At 46.2% G+C, this 24,163-nt stretch overlaps 1 long non-coding RNA gene across 11 annotated transcripts in view; it reads right to left on the bottom strand.

Annotated features, from left to right (window-relative positions):
• Positions 1–20,960, bottom strand: part of LOC115850087 (uncharacterized) — a 38,262-nt gene extending 17,302 nt beyond the window's left edge. For 9 of the 11 annotated variants that reach the window (XR_009558953.1, XR_009558955.1, XR_009558952.1 and 6 more), the window contains exons 1-2: positions 19,669–20,148; positions 12,832–13,630 (exon numbers count right to left, since the gene is read on the bottom strand). This is a non-coding gene — a long non-coding RNA (uncharacterized lncRNA). Of the gene's footprint in view, positions 1–12,831; positions 13,631–19,668; positions 20,149–20,825 lie in introns of those variants that run through there. The other 2 variants (XR_009558961.1, XR_009558958.1) reach the window with 2 other exon arrangements.
• Between the last annotated feature and the right edge of the window lie 3,203 nt (positions 20,961–24,163).

Below are 24,163 nucleotides of genomic sequence, written 5' to 3'. Positions count from 1 at the left end.
ATGTTGAATTGCTCAATCTTCCGCACCATGGATACTGGTGCTATTATCCCCATTTACAGGTAAGGATACTGAGGCACAGGAAGGCTGCCCAGCTAGTAATTGGCACAGTCAGAGTTCCTGCTCTCAACCACCTCTTCTGAACTAAAGGCCTCGTCTAGAAAAAATGAAACTAAATCCGATGACAAATAAGTTTTTATCTCATATTTAACGACGTGTAGGTGATAGTGGAAAATGTGCCTTAATTCTCAGAGTAATCAAAGAATGAATCAAACACAAATTTTTTACATCATTTTTCTGATAAAACTGCAGCACGGTTGACATCCTTCCCTCCAGGCCTGGCTTTTGCAGCCTGATCAAAGGAGCCTCATTTTCAGAAAGACTCAAGGGCTTCTGGAGCCTCCCCAGGGGTCTCTCCCAACCCTCTCAGCCCCCATTCTCTCTTGAAGAGCCTGCTTCATCCTCATCCCTGCTGGCTTCTCTTCTCCAGTGTTAATTGGCCTGAATCTGCCAGATCCTCATTGTTTGTGACTTTGTGGGTGATTCCTTCAAGGAACACCCCCTGTTGTGTGACGATATGTACAAGCTCACCCGCAGCCCCACGGTGCCCCCCATCTCTGCTGTGAGACCCCCTAGTGGGGACCCGCCTGATCACTCATACTCGGTGGTGGGCAGAGGACAGACAGCTCTGAGAGCCAACTGTGAAATGTACAGGAATTTTACTAACTGATGGCTTGGAATCAGCCATGGTAAGAGAATAGACACCATGGAAATCAGCAAACCAGGGTTTTTTTTTTCCTAAAGCACCAGTTTACAAACATACCACTGCAGTCTCATCTCATGTACAGCCCTGACTTTTGGGTGGAAATCCCTGTTATCAAATTTGGGCCCCCCCCTCCCAGGGGCTCCCCCGTGCAGACCCACTTCACTAAAAGTGGGTCGTGAGCCCGGAACCCACTGTACTAAGACCACTTCTCCTCCTCTTCGCTCCATCCACTAACAGCCCCCTGGGTCTTTGTTCTAGGACAAAAATTCATGCTTTACACGGATGTGCCTTGAGGGCTCACTATGTGCCAGGAGCTGTCCTGGGTGCTGAAATTATTTGCCTCGGGGGCAATCGGACGCTGGGTGGTTCTAAGATCTCAGACCCATGACTCTAGTTGAATTCACCTATCAGACAAGGAAAGGGGTGTTACAGTTTGTAATAAATAGGCCTGTCCTTGAGGGTCAAGCACACACAAAAAGAAGGCGAGAGTCCAGCTCCGTGTACTATTCATCCTACCCTGAGGACCCACCTCTTCTGATCCCCACGGTGGCCAGTGGTCAGTCACTCCACCCAGTCCAGGACTGCAATGGGGGCGTGGGGGGGAGAGGAGGACAGGAGTCCCTCAGGATGATGTAACCTCAGAAAGGAGCATCTAAAATACAGTCAGGGGCTTCCCTGGTGGCGCAGTGGTTGAGAGTTCGCCTGCCGATGCAGGGGACACAGGTTCGTGCCCCGGTCCGGGAAGATCCCACATGCCGCGGAGCGGCTGGACCCGTGAGCCACGGCCGCTGAGCCTGCGCGTCCGGAGCCTGTGCTCCACAACGGGAGAGGCCACAACAGTGAGAGGCCCGCATACCGCACATAAATACATGATAAAATACAGTCATACCCACCACCTTCAACTTGCTGGCTTCAACTGCCAGCAAACTGGCTCTACCTGCTCAGTCTGCTTTCACGCACGGCAACCGCTGCCTTCCCAGACTGTTGTTACCTGGATCTCAAGAGACCCCAGACCCCAGGAGGTATGGACAGAGGGGTCAGATCTGCCGCATCTGTTTGACCGATCAAGAGCCTCCTTGTTCTCCTTGCTCCAGTTTGTTCATGTCACACTTGACACGTCTTAGGCCCTGAATAAATATTTTCCTGAAGGAGTGACAGGAACTTTGTTTTGGGAAGGTGCTGCAGGCTTTTGACTTCGGAGTGAGAATCGCCTTCAATAATCAAGAGATCTTCCGTTTTAATTCATTCATCGAACATATTGTTTCTTTCTGAGATGTTGATTTGATCCCTTTCTTAGTTTCTTTGTCCGTGTGGGAAGCAGACAGCGAATTGCCTGAATACGGAGCCGTTAGTGGAGCTGCCATAATTGGCTAATTTGCTTCTCTCTCTCCCGTAGCGCAATCAGAGAGTGTCTTCACGGGAGGCTGGTTACGCTATGGAGCGTGTCCTTTCCTTCTGCAGCTGCGGGTGGCCTGGAGCGGGGGCGGGGGAGGGGCCGGGGAAAGGTGGAGCATATCCCCACCGTTCACCCCAAACAAAACATCCTAATTCTCATGCACCAGCCACTACATTGTAATACAGTAGAAGGCGGAAACCTGCGTGCATCCTAACAGTCCTAGGAGCTTTTCAAACAGGGAAGGAAGCCTCTTAGTTTTCCTGGACTTGCCCTCTGGGCCCGAGGTTTAGCCTAGGTGAGAGGTCCAGATGTCCTTACCGATGTTTTAGCTTAAAGGACACAATTCTTCCTGCTACAAAGCTTTCTTTCAAAAAACAATAAACCATGGTCAGGATTTTAGAAATCTCTATGCTCATATAACTTTTGGCCCTCTCTTCTTATGACTAATTGGTTTAATTGTATTTCTTTACTGGACATCATCATCTGAGATGACCAGTTTTTATTTTGTGGCCAAGGGACAGGTTTTTGACTTCTCTAAGCCTCGATTTTCTGGTCTTTTAAAGGTTATTGTTAGAAGCAGATGAATAATGTAGACGGATCTATCGCAGGGCCTGCCTCGGATGTGTTGATCAGTAAATTCCTGCCTTCCATCCTTCCTGCCCTCCTTCCATCTCTCCTTCATTCCATCCTTTTTTTTCTTCCCTCTCTCCCTCTTTGCCTTATTATCCTTCTCCTGAATGATAGGGAAACAATTGCTCTTCAGATCTGTCTAGACCTATCCTTTGGTTGGTAAAAGCAAATGGTGTGTGATTCCTCATGTCACACAGAGGCAGCTGCGATAGGAGCTGTTTTTACAGGGCAGGCAGAGGGTCACAGGCTTGTCCCCAACCACAATTCCTGTTCTCTGTCTGATTTGTTTTATTTTATTTTATTTTCCCCAACTTATTATTCTGAAAGATGTTACAGCTCCAGAAAAGTTTAAAGAGTAGCACAATGAACACCCACATATCATACCCTCTTTATCTCAGTCACCAGCTGGTAACACTGAGCCATGCTTCCTTCAGTCTCTGTGTGTATTATTTACAATATGTGTCTGGATTTTTTTTCCTTTTTATTTTTGCCTAAATCATTTGAGAGTATGGTACAAACAACACGGTATTTCATGCCCAAACACTTTAGTGTAGATGTCATTAAAAAAATGATCTCCTGCAAAATGTCTAATCATTTTTACCCTCATAATATTTAATGTTGATGCAGAAATATAGTTTAATATACAGTCCAAGTTTAGAGCTTTTTCCCTTAATTCTGTAATCCTATAAACAATCGTACCTTGCCTTTGGTAGTCATGACTCATCTCCTAGAACAATGAACCCTCCTTTCTTGTTTTTCATGATTTTGACATTTTTTAAAGATTTTTGTCTTGTACCAGAAAGCTAGGAAGTACTCAAAGGAGGATGGGGATAAATCAAGGAAACAGAAGCTGGAATAAAGGGGCTCCTGAAACAGTGCATAAAACATGGACCAGCTTAAACTGGTTTTGCCTCCTTAAGTAGGTTGATTGAGTACGCAAACCTTGAGTTATTTTACAGAGACAGCACTGCGCATCTGCAAGATAGGAACCCACGTCTCCAGGATGACCTCAGAACCAAGAATCTTCAGTCTACAGAACTCAAAGAATAGAAATGTTGCCACCTGAGCCATTTACAAAGTAAGAAGCCCTTCAATAAGGAAAACCTGTCTTCCAGCAGCATGAGTAGCTTATACAGATTGATTCAAGACTAGCGAATCAGCTTCCAAGTTTGAAATTCCCCTAAACCTTTAAATTTCCCCCTGAACCCAGGATCACAGAGATATTTGAGAGCCTTGTGTTCCGTTTCCTTGCCAGTCGATCTCACAGAAAAAACTTTATTTTCCCAAAAGCTGGTGCCACAGTGTTGGCTCCTATGTGTGTCGGGTAGCAAGCCGTCACTCGGTAACAATTTTGGCAACAATTTTTGGCAGGTCTTGTGACTACCTGCCCAAGGCACTATAGTCCCCAGCAGAGTGTGCGCTCTCGTCACCAACCCTGAGTGGTCCATCAGACTGAATTTGTCTAGAGGGTTGGCTTTTGGGTTCCTGCTTCCCCCGCCTCCACAGTACTCCAGGCTCCTTGGTGCTACTTTCAATTTTGAGAGAAGAAACAGCTCCTGCTTCAAAGGTCTTTTGGGTGAGTAACCTCGTTAAAATGTGCCTGTGCCTAAGTTATTTAATAACCTCATCAGGATTGTGGGTTAGGGGCCCACCCTGGGGAGATTTTGTTCAACTTAGAGGTCAAAACTTTGGGTTGGATTCCCAAGGCCAGGATCGTGGGTCAGTAGGCCCACCCCAAAGAGACTTTATGAAGGGTTTAGCTGCTGAGATATTCAAACCCTGGGTTAGAGTCCCAGGCCTTTGGGGTCTTTGTCTACGTTATCTATGTCTGATTGTTTTATTTGGTAGGAATTGGCTAATTGTGGTTAACTATTGGATGACAGCAGCAAAACTTTATTGAAGCTGCTTTGTGTCATTTTGCTCTGGTCATCCTGAGAGAAAAACTTTCCAAAATGGGGAATGTCAACAGTACACCTGCTACTTTAACAGGAAGAGGAAAAAAGGAAGAAAAATGTGATTGTACCAGTCAATCTAAGGAATAGAGTAGGCACATTGGGCTTCCCTGGTGGCGCAGTGGTTGAGAGTCCGCCTGCCGATGCAGGGGACACGGGTTCGTGCCCCGGTCCGGGAAGATCCCACATGCCACGGAGCGGCTAAGCCTGTGAGCCATGGCTGCTGAGCCTGCGCGTCGGGAGCCTGTGCTCCGCAACGGGAGAGGCCACAGCAGTGAGAGGCCCGCGTACCGCAAAAAAAAAAAATGCATTACAATATACATTAGGTACAGACTTATACCTGTACCTAAGTGGAAGTGTTTGCTTCCACTTATACCAGGTACCGAGAATAGTCAAATCTATAGAGTCAGAAAGTACATCGGTAGATGCCAGGTACCAGGGGTGGGGAGGGGAATGGGGAGTCGGTGTTTAATGGGGACAGAGTTTCAGTTCAGGAAGGTGAAAATTTCGGGAGATGGATGATGGTGAGAGTGGCACAACAATATGAATGTATTTAGTGCCACTGAACTGTACAGATAAATATGGTTAAAATAGTATGTTTTATATTATGTGACTTTTACCACAATAAAAAAACATTTTAAAAAATAAATAAATGGGAAATAGAAGGAGTAGAATCAGTGAACTGGGAGCTAGGAGAAATCCTCTATTTCTAATGGGTGGTCAGCACAGATGAAAAAGCACAGCTGTGTGTCTTTAGAGTGATTTAACGAAAGGCAGAGATTAGAGAGAAACAAGACAGGTGGGGCAATGTTACTAGATGAACAGGTATTTAAGAAGGTTGTAATTAAGGCAGGAACGGGACAGATTTTATGTAATTATTTGCAGTTTAAATAAGAAATATGGTAGTCAAACTTGGCCTACATTTAGGCAATTGTAAAGCAAAGCAAAAGTTTTCCAAAATGCAAAGAAAACTTGGTAAGAATTTTAGTGGACTTGCTGAAAATAGCCCTTAATTGTTATACATCTAGAAAGTGGCCTGAGAAGGTCAAAGTATTTTGAAGATGGAGATGATGTTTCTCATGCAGGTAGTATCTAACCATCATTTGGATACAGGACTCTATCAGCAAACGTGTGCTTGGTTCTGTTTGTACCTGTCCCTGTTGATAACAATATGGTGGTTCTAGCTACGTGCTTTTATTTGGTAAATCTTAACATATTAAGTTCTTGGTGTTTCATGTGACCTCCTACTCTATATGGTATACTGGCGTTATGAAAAGGAAAATGTTTCTTTTATAACACTGCCTAGTCCCAAAGTCAGCTGGAGTTTGGGGGAAAATGGCCTGAAAATGGGTCTTGGAGTTATAATACTATTTTCCAATTAAATTTCTTTTGCAAAAGAGGAGAAAGGGGACAGAATTGACTTTTCTCCCCATTTCTTGCAAGGGAAGATCCTTTATACAATTGGACACATTTTGGGTTTTCCTCACTGAGAATTTTAACCCTCTTTTATATGAGCCAAACTGGCAGGGAGTTAGCCTTGAACTGCTTTTAGGTGTGTGTGTGTATATATATAAAAGAGGAAATTTTGCCAAGAGGGACACACACATTGGTGGTGCCAAAGGCCACGGGCTCTATGGAGGACTTGGGCTGAGTATATTCCGCCTGGAAATTGCCCAGACATCTAGATGAGCTTGTCTGTGATCTCTGCTGGGGAGGCAAATGTTTTGGTCCTCTACCAGGAGGACCAAATTGATTAAAGAAGATCAACTTCCTCAGAAAGGAAGTGAAGGTTTGGGTATTTCAACCTCTATGCTCTTGAATTCCTCTCTCAAGCTCATCTGGGTCTAAGGCTCCTCACTTTATTTTTCAAGGTGATGCAGTCACCTCTTCTACCCTCCTTCTCTTGGGGTGAGTTTTTCCAGGTGGCAAGTGAGACAGTCGGGGCTCTCATAGGCCCCTCTGCAATGATCAAGCCTGCCTTAAGTACATGGGGGAAACTGTTAGGAACCTCTGACCACATTGGCTACAGTCTTGGAACTGCTGGGATAGATTGCTTGGCGGTTGGGTACCATGTGTGATTTTCAGGCCATGGTTCTCGACAACCACCTCTAATGGAAAGCTTCTCAGTGTTCCCTAAGTGAATCCTCAGACCCAGGCTGGTCTTGGAGACTGTCCATTCTCCTTGGGGCTCCCCCAGGGAATTCGTACAGCCGAGTTGTGAGTAGTTGCTACTACGTTTGCTTGCTTGTTTCCAGAAACCTAACTAGGAGGTGGAATTGGTTCCAAAATCCTAAGGTTCTTGCTCTCACACCTCTTGAGGCTGTTTGATTTCTCCCTGCATTTGGGGGGAGTAAGGGAAGGCCATGTTCTAGAGACTTGCAATCCATAGACTGTTCTCAGCTCTTGGGTTTGAAACCTAGGATCCTGACTAAGCCTTTGACCTAGGGGTTGCTAGCTCATGCTTTCTCCAAACCTCCATTCTCAGAGTGGCCAGCTAACCCCTCAGAACCAGCGCCAAGGTGGAAAGCACTTGAGGCGGAAGCCCGGGTGCTTCCTATAAGGGAATAAAGTGTGCTCTGAGACATAGATTGGCAAACCCTGGTGCTTTCCTTCAGCTCCCATGAATTCAAGGGTTTTCCAGGTGACGCCAACTTTGCTACATCACATGGACAGTGAGTTTCTGGTAAGACTGCTGGTTGACATTGGGCCCAATTCATGAAGGCGAGGAAGAGGCCCTTGCTAAAGGTGGCTGTTCAGGCTCTTCCGTGGTTTTGCTGGCCAAGAAGTAAATTCTCTTGAGCGCTGCAATGCAGGAAACCCACTCATCCAACTGCAAAGCTCAGACTCCACTAAGGGTGTGTTTTTCTTCTGAGGATGGACGCCCACAGAGAGACCTCCTGGCTGTCCTACCACCAGCTCTGCCTTGCCCTGTGGCTATCCCTCTTCTAAGATCAAGAGAAGGCAGGGGGGCTTCCCTGGTGGCGCAGTGGTTAAGAGTCCGCCTGCCGATGCAGGGGACACGGGTTCATGCCCCGGTCCGGGAAGATCCCACATGCCGCGGAGCGGCTGGGCCCGTGAGCCATGGCCGCTGAGCCTGCGCATCCGGAGCCTGTGCTCTGCAGCGGGAGAAGCCACAGCAGTGAGAGGCCCGTGTACTGGAGAAAAAAAAAAAAAAAAAGAGAGAGAAGGCAGGTACAAGTAGTGGGCTTACAACATTCGACCTCAACTTGTGTAAATTATTTTGTATGTTTTTCAGCAGCAAAATGAAACTGGCTGTTCATCAGAATGAGGATTTGCAGGAGGCATGTAGACCTATGGTTCAGGGGGAAGACCCTCAGAAAGAGCCTGTCTTGCCTGAGTTAGAGCCTAATGACCTCAACTTATTACATCTGCCTCCTCCTTGGGTGCCTCCTGCGGTTCCCCTACCATATGAAGGGGGAATCCCTGCGAGTAGCTGAGGCTTCCAACAGCCCTCCTCAGGCCACAGGTCCAGCCCGAGCCCTGAGCCCTTCCTTACGAGACAGTCAAAAGGAACCCGTCTCCCCTCCCCACACTGGCTGGGGTACTCAATTAAACCCAGGGAGCCCTCTGCCTCAAGCAGGGCAATATCTTCTGAGACCAATGCCTGCAGGTCTAGATGGTCAAGGTCAACCCAGGGGATGTGTATGTGTGCACTCCCGCTTTTCTACCTCTGAATCTATATAACTGAAAAAAAAAACATTTAAAGCACAGCTTTCTATATGTGCCTGAATGCCCTATTTCTTTATTGGGGTAATATCTAACAAAATTAAATGACTTTCTCACCAGGGAAAAGTAGGCATTAAAGTACTCCCGGATCAAGCCCATGCTCTCTGAGCTGTGCTATTACAGTCAGGAGATGAGCCTGAACCACAAGCCGCTAAAATTCTAGAAAAGGTAAACACAGAGGCCAGGAAGGACCAAGACAGCTGACTGACCCAACAGTGGTAAAACTCTGTCCAGGCACCAAGGCTCCCAATTTAAAGCAATAGCCTTTAAAGAGGCAGGTAAAGAAAGGGGTAAAGCCTCCGCTAACCACATTTCTTAAATGCCAGTTAATCCAATCTTGTCAATCCCCATGTAACATTCCAATCCTGCCCGTACAAAATCCCGGACTGGAGATAATCGTTGTACACAGGATTTGAGAGCCATTAGCCAGATTGTAGAAGATACACATCCAGGGGTACCAAATCCTTACTCTTCGCTTACAGCTTTATCGGGAAACTTGTGCTGATTTATAGTTCTGGACTTAAAAGATACCTTTTACTGTAAACCCTTAAGTCCTGAGTCTCAGGAACGATTTGTCTTTGAATGGAACGGTCCAGAGACTAATATAAAACAATCTTTTTGGATGGGACTCCCACAAGAATTTAAGAATGCCCCCATCATCTTCAGGGGAAGCATTAGTCAAGGACTAAAGTGATCTCCAATTCAATTAGGGAGTCGTACTCTGATAAACTAACTGCTAGTAAAACTAAGGAAGCTTCAGACCAAAACATAATCCTCACTTTAAAGTTTCTGGCCAACCAGGGGTATAAAGTCTCCAAGGGAAAAAGCACACACTTCTCAACCTAATGTAAAATACCCAGGATTTGGGTGATCAAGAGGACAAACTTCCTGGTGGATCAAAAGGAAGCGTTAGCTGGGGTGACCGTACCCACCACCAGAAGCCATTGCGAGGATTCGTAGGCATGGCTGGGTCTGGATTCCTGATCTTGGACTCATGGCTAAACCACTACGGGAGGCCCTTAAGGAAAATGACAGTGAGCCATGAAGCTGGATGGCAACATGCCATAAGGCGTTCGATAGAATCAAAAAGGCAAAGAATTGGAGTCTAGTCTAGTAGACCTGACCTGACTGATCAACCTTTTAGAAAATCTAGATATGGAAATGTTTATGAAAGGGAGCAGCTTCATGGACTGGGGACTCTAAGGCCAGGGATGCAATAGTAACTCATCAGGACGTTCTAGAAGCAGAAGCCCTCCCTCCAGTTACGTCTGCCCACAAGGCAGAGCGCAGAGCTCTCACAAGAGCCCCGCACCTTGGAGCTGAGAAAAAGGTGATGGTTTATGCCGCTGCTAAGTATACCTTCTCTGCCGTGTATGTTCACGGGACCGTAGGGAAAGAGATCTGATATCAGGAAGGAAAGAAAAACACGCAGAGGAGATAACTAACCGTATTAGACTGTTATAATGCCAGAGGAAGTAGCTATAGTACATTGCCCAAGCCACCTAAAGACTGATAGTTATATAGCTAAAGGAAATTGGCTGATCAGACTGCAAAGCACGTGGCCAGAACCAAAACCCAGATCCTAAGGCCCTAGCTTTCATCCCAAGTGTGGACCTATCCCCGTTTAAGCCTCAGTATTCAGAAGTGTACTCTACAGACAGCAGACAGATGGGGGGTTTCATGCTGACTGTCAACTTCAATGGTGATCAGTACCAAACAACCAAAGAAGACTGGATGTATAAGATGTATAATAAACCGGGACAAGTGCTTATACTCAAGCATTTAGTGGAAAGAATTCCTACTCATCTGTATCAAGGAGCCGTTTTGGGAAGGATGCAACCTTACACTGGCTACAAAAGTTTATTGCTGGCCCACAAATGCAAAGGACCATCCAAAAGGTGGCACAAAATAGAGACCATCCTAAAACTGGGCCGCCCCCAAGGATCAAAGCGGTGTAAACCCGAGGGAAGAAAACAGGAGATTGGTAAATAGACTTGACTGCTACACCAAGAGCCACGGGAAGTTAGATGTCTGCTTGTATTTGTGGCCGTCTTTGCAGGATGAGTCAAAGCTTTTCCATGCTGGACGGAGAAGGCTTCCAAGGGAACAGAGGCCTTACTAAGAGAAAGCATCCCTTGTTTTGGGTTGTCTCCTTCAATTCAAAGTGACAGAGGAGCTTTTGTGGCCAAGGTACTCAAGGGGTGTTAGGGACCCTCAGAATATAATGGAAGTGACATGCGTCATGGAGACCTCAGTCTATGGGAAAGACTGAAAAGATGGATCATATCTTTTTTTTTTTTTTTTTTTTTTTTTTTGCTGTACGCGGGCTTCTCACTGTTGTGGCCTCTCCCGTTGCGGAGCACAGGCTCCGGACGCGCAGGCTCAGCGGCCATGGCTCACGGGCCCAGCCACTCCGTGGCATGTGGGATCCTACCGGACCGGGGCACGAACCCGTGTCCCCTGCATCGGCAGGCGGACTCTCAACCACTGCACCACCAGGGAAGCCCGGATGGATCATATCTTAAAGACAGTTGCCTAAATGTCAAGAAACCAGCTTAACTTGGGATAAGGTCTTACCAGTTGCCCTGCTTAGAGTAAGAGCAACTCCTAGAAACAAACTCTAATTGAGCCCTTATGAAATGTTATATAGGAGACCCTACCTTAAGAGTAAGTAGTAGTGCAGTCTTGAATGATCATGTTCTAAAAGAATTATTGTGACATGTTTGCATGGATTCCCAAAGGAATAAGGTCTGTTTTTGAAGGACTGTTATAATTAGGCATCATACTTCTGTGTATCTTGTGTTAAACCTCTACTCATCAAATCTTGTACTTGGCTGTCTCCTAGATTTAAAAAGCGTTCCCCCACTTGCATGATGATTGCCCAAGACTTAAGAGTTCAGGGTGGGACTCACAAATATTTACAATTAAGTGCAAAACAACTTCATTTCTCTTATAAAAAGCCACACCTCCAGGACTTCCCTGGTGGCACAGTGGTTAAGAATCCGCCTGCCAATGCAGGGGACACAGGTTCATAGCCCTGGTCTGGGAAGATCCCACATGCTGTGGAGCAACTAAGCCCATGCACCACAACTACTGAGCCTGTGCTCTAGAGCCTGCGAGCCACAACTACTGAAGCCTGCGTGCCACAACTACTGAAGCCCAAGTGCCTAGAGCCTAAGCCACCACAATGAGAAGCCGACGCACCGCAACAAAGAGTACACCTGCTCACCACAACTAGAGAAAGCCCGTGCACAGCAATGAAGACCCAACGCAGCCAAAAATAAATAAATAAAATAAATGTATTCTTTTTAAAAAATCCACACCTCTAATTAGCAGGAAGCAGCTAGAGAAGTCATAGCCCTTATTTCCCTCAAGATTGAGGAATATACAAAGAAAAAGGAATGGAAACGGCTCATAAAACATTGACCAGCTTAAACTGGTTTTGTCTCCTTAAATAGGTTGATTAATCAAACTCTGAGTGATTTTACAGAGACAGCACTGTGCACATATAACACAGGAATCCATGTCTCCAGGATGACCCCCAAACCAAGAATCTTCAGTCTGCAAAACTCAAAAGAAATGTTGCCACCAGAGCCCTTTAGGAAGCAAGAAATCCTTCAATGAAGAAGATCTAGCTTCCAGCAGCACGAGTAATTTACATGGACTGATTTAAGACCAGCCAATCGCCTTCCAATTTGAAATTCCCCTAACCCCTTAAATTTCACCCTGAGTCAGAGAGACAGAATTGAGCCTTGCCTCCTGTCTCCTTGCTGGTTGAACAAGCAATAAGGCTCTTTCCTTTCTCAAAAGCCAGTGCCACAGTCCTGGCTTCCATGTGTGTCTGGCAGTGAGCCCTTGCTGGGTAACACTCCCACTGGTGGCCAAATTTAGGAATATTTGCACATAAAACAATTATAGGAATGGATGTGAATACGTGGACTAAAAAACATCCTAGTCCATAGTGATCTGAAAATAGTGATTAGGAGAAGAGACCCTTCTCCTTCATGGAGGAAGGCCAGCTAATAAATGTACAAGGGTTGAAAGAGGTGGAAAGTCATTATTTGCAACTATCAGTGTAATCAACCTTAGTGCAGACCATCAGTGAACCCCAAAACCATTGGGGGAAAGATTTGGGGACATCCTTGGATAGCCACAGGATCCCAAGGTATCACGTTACTTAGCAATTACAAAGGGGAAAAGGATTCTATACAACAGAGACATCTGGTGAACACCACCTTAACCAAGGACTCAAACCTGACATCCCAATGACAGATGAATGGACATTATGAGGCTCCCTCTGCAGAAATCTCGGCCTTAATCTACCAGGAAACAGTCACACTCACCCATTCTGTGGGACGTCCTACAGGCCAGTGGGCCGGCTCCTGTCTGACCTCGCCTGGGCAGTCAACAGACACTCCCTGCTTTGAGCTCTGCCTCGTGCCAGGCCCTGCGCTGGTGCTGGAGATGCAGAGATGGAACCTTGTCCTTCAAGGATGGAGACGATGCTCAGGAGTCCGTGTCCGCGGGGCCTCAGGCATTTGGATGACCTTGAAATGATTTCTAGATGACTGCAACTTCTCCGCCAAAAGGAAAAAAGAAAAATACATATATTTGTTGTTTTCTTCTCCGGATCAAACCAGACGGGCTGGTTTCAGAATCATCTGTCACTAGAGAGGCGCACTCAGGAGCAATCTGTGGGCCCTTGGTCGCCCCATCAAGCGAGACGGCTGGGGTAGCTGGGACCGTTACCATCACGGCTGCCATCAGGATCTGTGGCTGTGACATCATCACAGGGCATCAGCCAGGCACCCGCTGGAACAGGAGCTTCTATCAGCGGGTCCGAGCCCCTCTGCAGCGCTGCTGCTGTTGACAAAGCAGACTTGGCCACAGATGGCAGCAGCCTCAGAACCAGCCGCGGAAGCAACGGGAGGAAGGTCTGCGAAATGACAGAGTCAGATCATCCGGTCTAGAACCGGGGATGTTTAAGGGTTCTCAATCTCCTGCTCTACAGGCAGATCTCTGAGCCTTCACTCATTCCTTCTGCACATATATCAGGAGGACCAGCTATGTGCCAGTCACAGCTGAGGTCCCTGGAGATGCAGCAGAGAACAGATAAAGACCCAGGCTTCGGGAGCTCGTGATCTACAGAAAGAGATAGATAGTGAGTGACAGCTCAGGACAGTGTGCACAGCACGCAGCAGTGTGGCATGTCCCCTCATTCCTCACCATCTGCTCATACTGTTTCCTTTAGCTAGGATGCCCTCCCAGCACGTCTGCATGTCCAAATCCAACTCATCCTTCAAGGACAGTTTAGCCTGCTCTTCCCACCCCTAGGATCCCCCATCACCACTGCCCAATGAGCTTCCCAGCTGAAAATAAAATATTTTCTCCGAGCAACCAGAGCAGTCCTCTGGTATTTCTCTCCCCTCTCATAGATTATAGTTGCTTTGTGTAAAAGAGTCCTCGTCTTCCAAATCGTTATCAACTGAGTCCCCAGAGTTATTACAAAGTTGTATAGAGCAACGAAGCCATCACAGTCCAAAAGTGCCCACTAATGAACTGACCGCTTATAAAATCTCAAGTCCACCCCCGCCGATTCACACCAGCTTGTCTCCCCTGTATCAGCCACAGCCATGTCCTCACAGGCCAGTGTCTCTGAGGATGACACAAAAACATCTACCTACATAATGTAAGTAAACGAGACCCAGTTTCAAAGTGCAAACGCAAATTTGCGAAGGCTACAGCCTCTCATGAATTTCATGAGTGTTGGGTGAGAACAGCTTGTGAAGCCATGGATACAGGGCAGCAGGGCAGTTAGACCAGTTAACAATGCACCAGCCGATGAGTGCTTTCAAAGAGAGTTATTTGTGCTATGAAAGAGTTAAGAGTCCTTTGGGGAAATCAATCAGCCCTGAAATATTTTGCAAAACTGAACTTCCTTTGTTCAAACTGACCATGAGATGTGAGGTGCAGGAAAGTTGCAGGAAAACGACACCTCTCGAATCAGTACTTCATTCTCTGTTCTAAGTATCAGTGGATGGTTGCAATTAAAGCATCGGTTTTGTTAAGTGTAAGAAAATATACTTCCTTTAAAACTTTCCATTTGACTTCTGAAGTTAAAGTCTCAATCACACCCTCCTTCCCCTCATTTATGTTGAGTTTTGAGTCCCTGTCCTCAGTAAATTCGCTTGAAGGGAATACTTTTCCTGGTTGACAAGGACCTCCCATGCTTATCTCCTATTCCACCAAAAAATAGTGAACATAGAATGGACATTGTTCTTCAGCCTTGAACATAGCGGATGCCAACTAATGTGAAATGGAGAAAAAAAACAACCTGAAGCATTCCAGTTCGCTCTGCTTACTCAAGCTGGTTAAAGAGAAAAAAGTTCATACCCAAGACTTACCATCCTGTGGAGAAAACAGAATTCAGGGCTCTGGCAGGGCTGCTTCTCTGGCTGAGCCCCCCCAAAACTACCAGGAAACATAAGAGGACAGTTTGAATCCCTTGGAGGCTGAGCTGGTTAAGAGACGATGCCAGCAAAACAGGTTCCCCCATGCAAGAGGATTAAAGTTAAATGGATCCCATCTCGTGCCTCACATAAAGTTAAATTCTAATGCGTTAAAGACTTCATCGTGAAAAGTAAAAAATCTTAAAGAAAAGGTAGGATAACGTAAGGTCCAATATAGAATCTGTAAAGGAGAACTTACACATCAAGAATGGGAATCCAGAAGGTGAAAAAGAAAAAGACATATTTGAATAATAAATTTTTGTTTCTTTGTTCATTTTGTTTTTGTGGCTGCACCGCGCATCTTACAGGATCTTAGTTCCCCGACCATAGATCGAACCCATGCCCCTTGCAGTGGAAACGCGGAGTCCTAACCACTGGACCACCAGGGAATTCCCTTGAATAATAAATTTTGTACGTATTATATAAACAGTCTACATATAAACTATACGTCTCAAATTATGTGCGAAGCAAATAATAAAGGATTAATTTCTATAGTCTACAGAGCACTCTTAAGTTAATCAGAGAAAGGGACAAAGGTTATAAAGAGACCATTTGCTCTTTCCAGAAGTGCAAATCCCAATATTAAAAGGAGAGAAGAAAAAAGAAAAACAGTAAAGGAAAGAAAGGAATAAGGAAAAGATGTTTGAATTCACTAGCAGTCAGGACATTTCATATCCAGCTGTGAGTTATGACTGTACTTAGAAGACTAGCAAAAATTTTAGAGGGCTATAAATCTCATTGCTAGCTGGGCTATAGAGGTAAGTGCACTCTCCTATACTCTAGTAGAAATGTGGAATATTAGTCCTTTCTGAAGGTAGTCTGGCAATATTTAGTAAATTTTTTTAAAAGTACAAACACTGTATGTATACACCAAGCTCTCGAGCTACTGGAAATCCATCCTATTTGTACCAGTAGGTAGAGAAATACTTCCTGTAGCATTATTCAAATGGCACAGAACCAGAAGCAAACAAATTCCCTTTTCTGGAGAAGTAGCTGAGTACTTTGCAAATATATCCACCCCGTGGAATATTGCAGAGCCATGAGAAGAATGAACTTTAATTGCAGCTATAGAGAGGACTTGAAAGTTTCTGCAAGTTATTGAGTAAGAAAACCAAGATGCAAAAAGTGTGTAACACCATTTATGTAAAACAGTGACTCCCCACTCCCCCAAAATGCCCTTTATCATCTGTGTGTGTGTGGAAGAGATGCACTCTGTAAGATTATGGGATTGTATGAGTGCAAAGGAAAACATGGAAGGATATGTATTTTGTTTTTTAATACAGATTATCTTTGGAGATGGAGATAGCAGAGGTGAGGGCAAGTGGGGAGGAAAGAAAGTGTCCACCGTAGGCAGCGTGCCCCATATGATCCCATTCATGTGTAAGTACGTGTCTATACATAATAATGCTGACAAATAATAAACCATCTGGACTCAAGGTGAGGAAGGTGAACCCAAGTCTTTATCTGCCTGAGACAATGAGGAAGCCATAAATGACAAGGGAATCTGAGCCAGGTCTCAAAAGATAAATGAGGTTTTGACAAGCAAAAATGGCATCAAGAAAGAAAGATGGAAAGAGTTCCTGGCAAAGAATCCTTTTAAATAAAGGATTTGGAGAAGAGAGAGTGTTTTATTCATTCTACAAAATTTATTGGAGCCTATGTGGTAGGCACAATTCTAAGACGGCACCCAAGATTTCTGCCCTTAGTGTGTACACATCTTAGTGTATAACATCCTACCGTTCAGTGTGGGTGGAACTTGTGAATAGATGGGATTTCACTCCCAGGATTATGTGTATATGGCAAAGATGAAGAGATTTTGCAGATGTAATTAAGGTCCCTAATCAGTTGAACCTGAATTACTCAAAAGAGAGATGACCCTAGGTGGGTCTGACCTAATCAGATGAGTCCTTTAAAAGAGAGCCTAGGACTTCTCTAAAGGGAGAGATTTGAAGCCAGAGAGGTGCTCTCCTGCTGGCCTTGAAGAAGCAAGCTGCCATGAGTTCTATAACTACAAGGAAATTCATTCAGCCAACAGCCACGTGCACTTAGAAAACCCTGTGCCTCAGATGAGACCCCAGTCCCCTCTAACACTTTGTAGCCTTTGAGACCCTGAGCAGAGGTTTTCAAAATTGAGATGTCTTTGTTTTCATACACTTTCAAAATATCTGTATTTCTTTTTATGGTTGCCTGCTATTTGGCAGGGAGCACGGATTTTCCATTAATGGCAATGACAGAAAGTTGCTTTTAAAAATCAGCTTTTTTGCAGTATAATTGCATGCAATAAAAGGCACCAATTTTAAGTGAAAATTTTGAGTTTTGACAAATGAACACAGGTATGCAACCACCATGACAACCGTGATATAGAACATCCCATCACCCCAAAAAAGGTCCCCCCTGCCCTTTTACAATCAATCTCTTCCCCCAACTACCAGACCCAGGAAGCCATTACTCTTTGTCACTTTGATTTTGAGTTTTATAGAAATGTGTGTACATGAAATCATACAGTACATAGTTTTTGTGTCTGGCTTCTTCACTTAGTACCTGTTAATGGGCATTTGTGTGTTTCAATGTGGGGTTATTATGAATAAACCTCCTGTGAACATTTGATGACCAATCGTTATGTGGACGTATGTTTTCGTTTCTTTTGCATAAATACTGAGGAGTGAGAATTTAAGTCAAACGATAAGTGTGTGTTTAGCTTTATAAGAAACTGAAACTATTTTTACATAGCAACAATACCATCCGAATTACCACCAGAATTGTAGGAGTGTTCCACATGCTCCAAGTACTTGCCCACACTTAGTCTTCTCAACCTTTCTCACTTTAACAATATAATTGGGTGCGTAGTGGTATCGTATAGTGATTTTTGCTTTGCATCAACAAAGATGTTAAGCATCTTTTCACGTGCTTAGTCCCATTCATATATCATCTGTGGTGAAATGTCTGTTCAGATTTTTTGCCCTTTTATTATCAGGTGCTTTATCATCTCAATATTGAGTTGGCCCCCATAGTTGCCACCATCTAATGTGACTTCCATTATAATGTCACACTGCATGGCAAAAGGGACTTTAATTGTATTGGAGTATAGTTGTTACAATGTTGTGTTAGTTTTAGGTGTACAGCAAAGTGATTCAGTTATACATATACATATATTCATTCTTTTTTAGATTCTTTTCTCATATAGGTTATCACAGGATACTGAGTAGAGTTCCCTGTGCTATACAGTAGGTCCTTGTTGGTTATCTATCTTATATATAGTAGTGTGTGTATGTTCATCCCAAGCTCCTGATTTATCCTTCCCCCCACCGTTTCCCCTTTGGTAACGATAAGTTTGTTTTCAATATCTGTAAGTCTTTTTCTGTTTTGTAAATAAGTTCATTTATATCATTTTTTTAATTAGATTCCACATGAGTGATATCATATATTTGTCTTTGTCTGTCTGACTTACTTCAATTAGTATGATAATCTCTAGGTCCAAATTGCTGTAAATGGCATTATGTCATTCTTTTTTTTAATGTCTGAGTAATATTCCATTGTATATGTGCACCACGTCTTTTTTATCTATTCCTCTGTCGATGGACATTTAGGTTGATTTCATGTCTTGGCTATTGTAAATAGTGCTGCTATGAACATAGGGATGCATGTATCTTTTCAGATTATGGTTTTCTCCAGATATATGCCCAGGAGTGGGATTGCTGGATCATATGGTAGCTCTATTTTTAATTTTTTAAGGAACCTCCATACTGTTCTCCATAGTGGTTGTACCAATTTACACCCCCACCAGCAGTATAGGAGAGTTCCCTTTTCTCCATACCCTCTCCAGCACTTATTTGTAGACTTCTTGGTGATGGCCATTCTGACCAGTGTGAGGTGGTGCCCCACTGTAGTTTTGATTTGCATTTCTCTGATAATTAGTCATGTTGACCACCTTTTCATGTAAAAGGGACTCTATAGATGTAATTAAGCTTACTAATCAGCTGACCTTAAAGTAGGGAGGTTGTCCTGGGTTATCCAGGTGGGTCCAATGTAATTACATGAGCCCTGAAAAGCGGAAGACCGAAGGCATGGAGAGGCAAAGCACGAGGAGGACCTCGCCCACCATTTTGCCCACTTGAGGATGGTAAAGACCACATGGAAAGCATGAGGGGGAAATGAGTTCTGCCAGCAACCAATGAACTTGACAGAGGATCCCGAGTTCCAGATGAGAATCACAGCCTCCGTCAATACCTAGATTATAGCTGGTACGACCCTTCACAGAGAACCCAACCATCATGCTGCACTCCCGACTTCCAGAACTAGGAGATAATAAATAGCTGTTGTTTTAAGCCATTAAATTAGTGGTAATTGATTAAATTACCGTCTCTCTACTAAAAGCAAAAAAAACTCACAAAAGTTAAATTAAGAGATCCACATGTTTCAAGAAAAAACATAAGTGCATCTGTGCGCGTGGAACTGAGGGATTTACCATGCATTTACTAAGCAAACAAAACGCACTCGTGTGAAAAGCTACAGCCCACCCGCCGTCTTCACACACACCTCCCACCCGGCCCCAGAGGCATGTGAATGTGTGACTCCAGTTTCCAGAGTCTCTGGACACTAATTTCTCCTCTTCTCTGCTCTCACGATGAGAGCAGGAATCTTGAGGCCCTTCATTCAGGGAAACCTACTCACAGTTTCCAAAAGACGTCATCCCAGCGGGAGCCAAGTCTCTATTTGGAGGTGTTCTCTTCCATTCTTTGTTGCTTTTTCCTTCTTGGACCCGGGCAGCAACTCAAGCCTGCCCGCTTCCCCAACACGTTAACACAGACAGCCTGCTTCCCCAACTAGAGAGGCACATGCTAGCTTAATTACAGTGAGGGAGACTCAGTTGCTATTGAAACAGTCGAGTGATAGACAAAACCCTTCATTTGGGAGGAAAATGAGTTGTACACAAACAGGAACACATTTCATCTTGAATTAAAAGCTGCGACACTCCCCTGGCACAGAACTCCGGCTGTTTGTTTTCTTTTCTGCCTCCGTCTCCTCCTCCCCTGAGGGAGTTTCTTGGCAATGGGCCGGGCTTTGAGGCCCCACGAGGGTCCCTCCTGCAATCTCCCTTCATCGGCCAGCCGTCCTCTTGCCTTTGTGGAAGCTTCAGTTGCCCCAGCCCACCTGGAGCGGGACCCTCCCTCCCAGCCCTGTCCCTTCCTGTGCCCGGTCCCCTCCCCGCAGCCCCTGAAGAGTAAAAACTGTCAAGTCAGGGACAGCTGCTCCGCCCCGGGGCCCGGCTCCTGGAGGTGAACGAAGGGTTAAACGTGATGAATAACAGTCAGCGAAGGCGACACACGCGGGGAAAGCGCTCGCTTTAGCCCAAACTCCCAGATCGATCGAGAGGGCCACAAATAACGAAATCATCCATCTTCCACCCACTAAAGAGGAGTCCGCTGCGGCCAGTTGGAAAAGGGCAGCGAGAGACGTCCCGCCTCCGCCTTGCAGCGATTCGCGCTCTGGGATGTCCCTGCTCCCGCTGCCCAGCGAATCCCCGGGCCCCTGGGGACGGTGCCCAGCGGACGCCCCACAGAGGTCTTCCCTGAGGAGAAGAGGGGTGGCCAACAGCCCAACCCCACCCATAGGGGCCGGGGGGGGTCCCTGACCCCATAACCTGCTAACTCATTTACAGAGGGAAGGGAGGGTCTCAGGTCCCTCTGACCATGGGAAGATGTGTACCTGTGACAAGACCCACTCAACCAGAAGCATTCCCATCTCCCATCTGCTCCAAGCCCAGCATGAGTGACCGCACAGCACAAGGTAAAAATCTCAGCCTTCAAAATACGATACCCCGACCCAACCTGCGCTCTCTGCCTCCGTGACCATTGTCTGCTCCAGACCACCATCAACTGCATCATTTCTCCAGCCTCTGAGTTCTCCCTGCTCGTGCCTTTGCGCTGCTCTCACCCACCGCTGCTGCGGGGCTCCTGCCAGAACGTCAATCAGATCACGTCCCTCCTTTACCAAAACACTCCTCCAGCTCCCAGCTCCCTGGAAGGAAAAGCTCTTGCCATCTCAACTCCCATCACCTCTGACCTCATCCCCGCATCTTCCCCTCAGCCACCCGTTCCAGCCACCCTGGACTCAGGTTATTTGCTTTTCTTCAAACAGAAGAACAAATGTTGTTCAACAGAACAAATATTTGTTGTTCAACAGAACAAATATTCGGTCTGTGTCATCCTCCTGAGTGAAAAGGAGCTGGTACGGCGTTTCCCAAATGCAGCACATGCACCTCCAAAGATTGTCCGGATGCTTCTCAGATGAATGTGCTTTTTTTTTCAACAGTGTAAGAGTATTCAATGTGTATTAGACCATGACATGTATGAATAAAAAGTTTAAGTGAAGAGATTTAAAGATAAATAATAGAAGAGATGGTATAATGCAAATGATAAAAATCATGAAGGTAGCTTCGGGATGCCTGAAGTTTGGGAAACTCTGTTGCAGGAGAAAATTCAAAACTCTGGGAACCTGTGGGCTTGGATACACACCCTCCCTCTGCCACTTGCTGGCCACACTGAATGGCTTGCTTGGACCTCCAGCCCCTCATCTGTCACATTAAGAGATTGCAAAAGCTCTGTGGTTCCTTCGCCTACAAGTCCCAAGACTGAGGATGGTTGGGTCATGGATTCCAGAGGCAGTGCCTGGACCAGGGTGCCCCACTGTTGGTGCTGCTGAGACCTCCTGGGGGTGGCCCTGGAAGTGTCCTTTCCACACCTGGTCCCCAGCCCTCCCTGTGCCTGAGAACATCCCGTGGAGCTGTCCCTTGAATCCCTGTTTCTGTTGAGGTGGGCATCTGTCACTTGCAGCCAAATGGCCTTCATGGATTTAAGTGACTCCAGGCTCTCACATCTTCCTTGATCACTGTCTAGAACAGGTCCCTCCAGCCTTGCCAGCTGCACTTTTGCACGTCTTCTTTCTCCTTCTGGGATCCCCTTCCTCATTCTTCCACCATCCCCGTCCAGTCCAGCCCACATGTCTACTCCTCTCTGGAGATCTCCTTGACCTCCCTTCTCTGGACCACATGGCATCTGCAATCCTGGACGGGCACAGCTGAGCAACTCTGCCCAGCGAGGCTCTGCTTCCCCACGGAACTGACCAACTACAACTGCAGTCTGGGTGCTGTCAACTGCGCCCAGCCAGGGGCTGGGGGACACGAGACTCCTCCCTCTGTTGATGAGGGCGGCTAGACAACCTACGTTGGTTTACTCATCCCAAGACACTCCATCTTCCTGTGTTACCATCCTGTCTCCCTGCTGACGCAGACGGTCTTCAGATTTGTAACGAAGAGTCTGGCCGGTTCCCAGCACATAAGTAGCCAGAGGACAAGTTCAGTGATTCATGTTCGATATTAAAGCACACGTCTTATGGGTCGGAGGATGAACATCAGATGGGTGTGGGTCACACTCGAAGCTTTGTTTTTCATCTTTAGAACATTCTAAAGAATGCCTGGAAGCTTAAAGTATCTGCCAATATACTCTTAATTGCAAATGGATCACAGTTAATAAATTCTCATGTTTTGAGCACATCCCCATAGGAACTGTGTAGAATGACCTTGGATTTGTTCTTGACTCCTTTCTCACACAGCATTTTCAACTGATCAGCAAACCTTGCTCGTTCTACTTTCAAAATATATCCTGAATCCAACCCTTCTTCCGCCTCCACTGACCCTGGACACGTCTCCCCATCATCTCTTCCTGAATGATTGCCACACCTCCTCACTGGTCCCCCTGTCTCCATCTCGCCCCCTACAGGCCATTTTGCGTATGGCAGCCACAGGGATCCTGTGAAAACCTCTGGAGCAGGTCCCTTCTCTGCTCAAAACCCCCAATGTCTCCAGTTCCAGTCGCCCCCAGACTCCTCACAGAGGCCCACAAGTCCCTACACCTGGTCTGGAGTCTTTCTAACTTTCCGAATGTATCACCAGCCTCACTGCTCACTGCTTACCCAGCCCTGGCTCACCGGCTCCTTTGTGACCATCCTCCTCACGCTGACGTCCACTCAGGTCCTGTCCTGGCTGGGACACTGACCCCAGTCCCCATGACTGACTCCTTAGCTCAGCTGTGGCTTCACACAGTGGCCTTTCCTGACTGCCTGCTTGGGGTGACCCTCTGTTATTCACTGTCCCCTCATGCCATGTGCTGGTTACTTTCTCCTTGCTTTCCAACCTCTCCACGGGCAGCTGGGCCCCAGGAAACTGATTTCTAGGGACTGCCTAAAGACTCAGGGAAACAAAACAGACATTTACATGAGGCAGAGTCTGCAGAGGTTTGAGATGCAATAGGACCCATCGGGTGGAGTTTTTTTTTTTAAAAAAGGGCTTCAAATGCTTGGCTTTTTAAAATATTTATTTATTTATTTTTGGCTGTGTTGGGTCTTCATTTCTGTGTGAGGGCTTTCTCTAGTTGTGGCAAGCGGGGGCCTCTCACTATCGCGGCCTCTCTTGTTGCGGAGCACAGGCTTCAGACGCACAGGCTCAGTAGTTGTGGCACATGGGCTTAGTTGCTCCGCAGGATGTGGGATCTTCCCAGACCAGGGCTCGAACCCGTGTCCCCTGCATTAGCAGGCAGATTCTCAACTACTGCGCCACCAGGGAAGCCCTTGGGTGGAGTTTTTTATAGAGATTTTTTTTTTCACTTTTATGTCTGTGAACAGACATAAACCCTCTTCTTCATTTGAATTTTCCAGACTGCGAAGGGGATGGGTGTAATTCTTAACTCCCCCACGTGTAATCAGGGGCCCCTGTGAAGAAATGAAAGGTCCCTTATGTGTCGGGGAATGAAGTGGTTGCTAATTCGTTATTCACCCTGCACAGGCCAAGGGAAGCCCGACGTCCCTTGCCGTCTGCCTGTCCCATCTTGACAAATGTGAACCAACAGGCAATGGCTTGATAAGAGCATAATGATCAACATTGTTTCAGTTTAAAAAAAAAAGCATGATGGGGGACTTCCCTGGTGGCGCAGTGGTTGGGAGTCCGCCTGCCGATGCAGGCGACACAGGTTCGTGCCCCGGTCCGGGAAGATCCCACATGCCGCGGAGCGGCTGGGCCCGTGAGCCATGGCCGCTGAGCCTGCGCGTCCGGAGCCTGTGCTCCGCAACGGGAGGGGCCACAACAGTGAGAGGCCCGCGTACCGCAAAAAAA

This window comes from Globicephala melas, chromosome 15, assembly GCF_963455315.2.
Source record: "Globicephala melas chromosome 15, mGloMel1.2, whole genome shotgun sequence".
NCBI lineage: Eukaryota > Metazoa > Chordata > Mammalia > Artiodactyla > Delphinidae > Globicephala > Globicephala melas.
Note: the sequence above shows the minus strand (reverse complement) of the source record. Positions and strands in the feature narration are given on the sequence as shown.